We start from the raw sequence: 7,087 nt of genomic DNA, 5'->3' as shown, positions 1-7,087 counted from the left end.
TGGTCTCGAGATCCTCAGCTCCGACAGGTGAGGAGATGTAACAGCTGCCGAGTCTTAAAATACAGCCCATAATGAAATGATAACATTTTTAAAAGCCTAGCGCAACACACAACACAACAACTGTGGTAATCCTGCAGGAATGAGTGACAGATCTGATACAAGAGTCTCACGAGACACTCGGATAATGAAACATCTTATTGCTTAGAGGACCAGTAGCCCTGAATAAAAATAACTGTAAAGTTTGGGGTCACTATGATGTTTTGAAGGAAAAAAAAAGTATACTTTTATTATGCAAGGCTGCATTAAATTGATCAAAAGTGACATTAAAGACATTTATAATGTTACAAAAGAGTCTATTTCAAATAAATGCTGTTGTTTTGAACTTTCTATTCATCAAAAAAATGCATCTAGGTTTCCACAAAAATATGAAGCAGCACAACTTTTTACACATTGATAATAAACAGAAATGTTTGCATATTAGATCATCATGTGACACTGAGTCTGGAGTTATGATGCTGAAAATTCAGCTTTGATCACAGGAATAAATTACATTATACTATATATTCACATAGACAACAGCTGTTTTAAATTGTAATAATATTTCACAATTTTTACTGTATTTTTGATCAAATAAATGCAGCCTTGATGAGCAGAAAAGACTTCTTTCAAAAAACATTTAAAAATCGTACCAACCACAAACCTTTCAATGATAGATGTGCTGAGTTTTAACTTCAACTTTATTGTCGTCCATGCAGCTTGAGGAAACTATATTGTTTTGCATGCTATTATTGTCGAATGACCACATGGCCAAAAGGTTTCCTTGAGTTCAGAAATTGCAAGCAGAGAGAGAGATTAAGTTCACCTTTATTACTACCACTGACTTGCTATTATTACAAAAGATTTACAAAAACATACACATTTACATTACATGTAGTCATTTAGCAGACGCTTTTGTCCAAAGCGACTTACAATTTAGGACTAAATTAAGCGAGTCATCATGAAGAGGCAAAAACAACGCAAGAAGTGCTCAAAATACGAAGTTCAGGTATTAGTCAGAGTAGCATAAGCCCGATAAGGGAGGATTAAAGGAATAGGAAAGGAAGTTTTTTTTTTTTTATGAGGTTAAGTGCTCACGGAAGAGATGAGTTTTCCGCTGTCTTATGAATGTTGTCAGGGATTCTGCATTCCGGATGAGGGTTTGGGAGAGCATTCCACCAGCATGGAACCGTGAATGAGAATGTTCTGGAAAGTGATTTAGTGGCTCAAAATACACAAAAAATAAATAAAAATAAATCATTAGATTACACCCTATTTTCCTTTTTCTTTTCCTGTTTTTTTTTCTTTTTCTTTTTAAAACCTCAAAACCAATTCATTATCATACAGTGTACATAATACTTAATTTATTCCCCATAATTCTATAAACTTTGGCAGAGATTCCACCAGCTTGTAATATGCATACCCCACCCTCAATCGAGAAGCTACCAAACCTAAAAACATAGGCACAACGCTTATTGACCTGACTGAGAGAGAGAGGGAGAGAGAGAGAGAGAGAGAGAGAGAGAGAGAGAGAGAGAGAGAGAGAGAGAGAGAGAGACTTTGACGTAAAGACTTCTCAACCAACTAGAATGAGAGCAATGGAATTAAAATAAAACAACAATAGTCTCAAGACATGAAATAGCATCTTAGAAACACAAAAATACTTGTTTCTAGAGAGAGAGAGAGAGAGAGAGAGAGTAGTTGTATCACTGAAAGGGAAAAAGATCCTCCCACAGTAAGTGCATCCACTCTCCTCATCCCCTTTTATGGTAAAAACACCCAAAAAAGCATGTGGGCACCTTGGGAATAGACGGATTTGATACTGTGAGTCAAGAGCATAGCTGAGGTCCTGAGAATGAAGCCTGAGACCGACAGCAAACACTTCACGTCTGGAAACAGCGTCTACACTAGAAATACACAAACTAAAACCATAAAAACCTCAAACTCAAATAAAAAATAAATGAAACCCAGAGACATATTTATATATAAAAAATGGTAATTGTAGTTATAAATCTAAAAACATTTAAAACATTTTTGTTACTTGAAATAAAGTAAACTGAAATAAAATAAAATATATAAAAATTAACTTTTATTTGTCAAGGAAGCACTTCTCATTTTCATTTAGTGTAACTTGATGTACTAAAATAACTCAAATTAAAACCCACAACAGATTTACTAAAACTTCAAGTAAAAAAAAAAAAAAAAAAAAAACTAGTGATAAAAACTAGTATCTCAATAAAATAACAGGCAAAATCATCCCAAAAAATTTTTTATACTAGATTCAACAAATTTTTAAAGTTTATTTAAAATAATTTCTGTTGAAATGACTTGTACATCCAAGTTGATTGTACTTACATTTTTACATGCAGTGCACAGGGCCCTATTTTAACAATCTGAAACGCAAGTATCAAACACGAAACACAAGTAACTTTGTGGGCGGATCTCGACGCAAATCTAAAATGGGTTGGTCTGAAGTAGCTTCATTACTCATAGGTGTGGTTTGGGCGTAACGTGAAATAAACCAATCAGAACATCATCTCACATTCCCTTTAAGAGCAGGCGTGCTTGTTCCATGGCGGATTGCTATTATAACGGCGGATTTGCCAGGAGCGGTTCACAGCCGAGGAGACCGACGTTCTCGTCAGGGCCGTAAAACACAGAGAAGTGACATTGGGGACGGAGAAACACACCCAAATTAGCTTCGGTTAAACAGGCATATAATAATTTGGGTAAATGTGTAAGCTAGATTTATGCCTATTTTTCACATCTTCACGGACACCACAATGATTTCCCTCGTGTGGAATATTTTTCCTTGTAATAATGTATGGTTTTCTAAAAATGAGAACTGCTGTATCTGTGTAGATGACAGAAGCAAAGTGTATGCGCGTTGTGCACACGCTACATTATGGCCAAGCATGCGCCCTTAAAATAGCATCTGAATAACATGCGCAACGCGCCACTGACTTTAGACGAGGTTTGTCCTGGTCAGTGGTGGAATTGTTTTCTGAAACTGCAAAATAGCACCAGGGAACGTTTGCGCCGGAACACGCCTCCTCTTTTCACTGAACCGCTCCCCGGGAGCACAAGTTCATTCCCTAGTTTACCGACGTGCGTCTGTGGAGGGAAAAGTCTGCTGTGCGTCGGGTGCAAAATAGGAATGAAACATGTGTCGATGTACGAAGTCAATTGCGCTGGGTGCAAGATAGGGCCCTCAGTGTGTTCAGCTGTTGATTCTGTTCTGTTCTTATATTATGAAACACACTAGAATCATCAGCTCCATAGGTTATGACAAGTTCATCTGACACTTGAATCCAAATGAACTCTCCATTTAAGCTGTACACTCGACCAGCGCTGTTAGTTGAGCTGCAAGAACTCAAATACAAGTAGTAGATGTGTTTCTGAACATGCAACAGCTCCTTATTATATCTCTGAGCTCACGAGCTTCCAGCGGTCCCGGAGGAGCCTCGGATCCGTCCACATCCTTCATTCACAGTCACGTTTAAAGTTCAAGGGTGTTTGTGCTTCTCCGGCTGTGGAACAACTTATGACCGTCTGTCCATTAATGCAGTATTAATAACATATTCAGAATGCAAGACTCATTTACTCTGGACTCGATGTTCATTAGGAAGCTCATTTCTAGCTTTAAGTTTGAAAAATATACCTAAAATACAGGCAGAATATGTGGAACTATACTACTGTTCAAAAGTTTGGGGTCAGTGAGAATCTTTTATAGAAATAAAGAGTTGTATTGCGCAAGAATGCATTAATTTCACCAAAAGTGTCAATAAATGCATTCATAATGCATTCATTTCCTACAAATGCTTCTAAGAATCCTGAAAAAAGTATCAAGGTTTCCACAAAAATATGACAATATAATCAAATGATCATATTAGAGTGATTTCTGAAGGATCATGTGACACTGAAGACTGGAGTAATGATGCTGAAAATTCAGCTTTCCATCACAGGAATAAATTACATTTTACTATATATTCACATAGAAAACAGTTCTTTTAAATTGTAATAATATCTCATAATATTAGTGAATTTATTGTATTTTTGATCAAATAAATGCAGCCTCGATAAGCAGAAGATTTCTTTCAAACCCCAAACTTATGACTGAAAAGCTCTTTTCATCATTTCCTCTCTGGCAAAAATATAAAATGCATGATCATCATAGATCACCAATATATATTGTTAATTTGGTACTTGCATAAAAAAAAGACAGACAGATTTAGAACATAGAACTATAAATTTATGATGATTTTACAACTGCAGTAACTCCAGTGTTTTGACAAAATGGTCATTTTTTTGCGAGTTTCTAATAGCAGAAAGAGTAAAGCATTATAAATCCAGCTGTTTTATGAGGATCATAATGAGTTTGAGACCTCGGGGACGTGAAATCTCTCTCGTTCATCCTCCAGGAACACCTGCATCCTGCATTCTTCCGTCTGCTGTAGATGATTTAGAGAGATCATGACCTTAACGTGTTTATAGCCCTTTTAAGGGGTTTTGAGTTAGCAGAGGTCAGCGTGAGCATTGTGATCCTGCCGTAGACCGTGAGTCACTCCTTCAGAACGCCACATGAGCTCGTATTACATGAGCTGGACGTGTAAGATATGATAGTAATGCTGCTGATGTCTTCAGCCAAACACATCCGACCTCAGAGGACTTGGACACACTGCAGAAAGAGATGAATGTATTTCACAATGCCAGTATGAGACTGAGACATTATCATGATTAAAAGAAGCTACTGTTCAGGTTTAACTCCTAAAGACACATTTTTGGGGCACCTGACTCCATATTCTCCATTGTTGCAGCTCATCTCTTCACAGTCTGTCAGTAACGCTCTGTCTCTATGAAGCCCCTCCTTCTGAAAAGCATACTGTGCTCTGATTGGTCGGCTGGAGCAGTGTGTTGTGATTGGTCAAGCACTTTGAGTGTGTTTGGGAAATGTCCTTAATCCAATAGTTTCTTTAGAAAGTTTAACTTGGATTTTTTAAACTTACACTGAAAAAAAAAAATGTTTGCTGCTTGTTTAAATTGCTTAATTAAAATGAGCTTAAGCAACACAATTGCTATACGTTCTGTCCTAACTTAATTTGATTGTGTTCAATCTGCTTAAATATATGTACATTTTAAGTGTACTTAATCTGTTTGTGTTGGATTACATGAATGATTTGTGTTGCATTAACTGAAACTGGGCGGTGCTTGTTAGTTCCCAGCATGCTTTGCATATGGTTGAATTAAGAGAGAATAAATGTTCAAATTATGTGTTTTTTTTTTGAGAAAATGAGAAAAGGGGAAGTAGTGTGATAGTGTGTAATTGTGTTTAATGTTCAATTACAGTGGAATTATTAGAACCATTTAAATTACAGTGGGTTACCATTGTGGAGAAGAGTGGAGCATTTTGTTAGTCTGTGGACTTATTTACATACATTTATCTGTGATGCCTGAAGGAGTATGACAATCTTAGCATTTAAGATGTAAAAGGAGTGGTAAGTTATAGCTCAAAAATATCTCACAGATATAGCATATTAAAGTTGTCACTTTTTGAGGGTGAGCAAAAATGCACTGTTGTTTGTCTGTCCCTTTAAATGCAAATGAGCTGCTGCTCCCGGCACAAGGGGCGGAGCTTCAAGAGATATTTCAAAAACGTTTAGCCTTTTATGTTCAAACCGGAGTCAGACAAAGATAGAGAGACTCATGTAGAAGCAACAGGACATTTCTGAATGGTTAGTTGATGAATTTATGTAGCTTATGTGTAGTTATCTTCTAGTCATTGATTAGCATATTCTGTCTTGATAATCTATAAATCGTGTTCCGGGGGCGGGGTTTATGCAAATTTTAGGGTTAGTGATGTCACTAACCCGGGAGGAATGTGGTGTAGTCTCTACCAGCCGTTTGTTGTAGTTCTTAAAAAGCAATTTCTTTAAAAGCAAATATCTCCCTTTGCTTTGAACTTTGATCGTTGTAACTTTGCAGATGTTGTTTATGCTCAAACAGCAACATTACACACTAACTAAAGTTAGAAAAGTGAAATCATAATCAACCACCCCTTTAAAATGTGCTACTGCTAGCAAGTTGATACCTATAGTCTATCAATTCAATTGTGTGTCACTAAAATAAATGAAATCTTAATGGCTGAATGAATATATAAATATGAATACCTGAATCATGCAGAGAGCCTTTAAAAATTCACTTTGAGACTTCTTAAATAGGTCGCTTAAAATGACTTCATTCCATGATGTGACCAGTCCATGTCAACATGAACATTTGCCTTTTTAATACATTATTTTCCAGGTTTTATTGCGGTAAGTGTTTAAAAGCAGAAACCCAGATCGTTTTTTTGATTATCTTCTTTTCAAATAATGTACCAGGGAAATGGAGATAAAATAAGAGTTTCAGTCTGGATTGCTGCATGTATTTATGTGAAGCAGAAAGATGAAATTTCAAAGTCATAAAACAATCTCCTAACTGAAACAGGAAAAACTAAATGACGTTCCAGAATTCCAGCAGCTCAGAGGCACATTTCATCATATTCCACATATTATTATAACGCCATAAACATTCTGGCATCAAGAACATATTGGCCAATAGTTTAAAAACGCTGATCATATAGTGCATTAGTTCACGCTGTTAAAGGAACAGGTCATGCATGGTCAACTTTTACTTTTTATTTTTAATGGAAAAGCCTCCGCAAACTTTTCTTTTGTGCTCCAGAAAAAGAGTATTAATGTTCTGAAACAACTTAAGGGTCAGTGAACGATGACAGGACCTTCATCTTTCCCTTTAAAAGTCAGATTTAATTATAGTTTTATATGTTGCGATATTATAGAATTTAATGCAATATACAAATATTAAAAAAAATATCTTAAATAAATAAAAGACACATAGTGGGCGGTGTTATTATTGTATCATTGAGATACTAAAACTATACTAGTTTTTATTCATATTTTGAATTAGTCTTCCGCTATATTTTGAATTAGTCATTTTATGAACCTAATGTTTAAATTAATAGAGTTTGATGATCAATTAACTAACAAAAACATAT

Source organism: Rutilus rutilus (assembly GCF_951802725.1).
Source record: "Rutilus rutilus genome assembly, chromosome: 6".
NCBI classification, from domain to species: Eukaryota; Metazoa; Chordata; class Actinopteri; order Cypriniformes; family Leuciscidae; genus Rutilus; species Rutilus rutilus.
Note: the sequence above shows the minus strand (reverse complement) of the source record.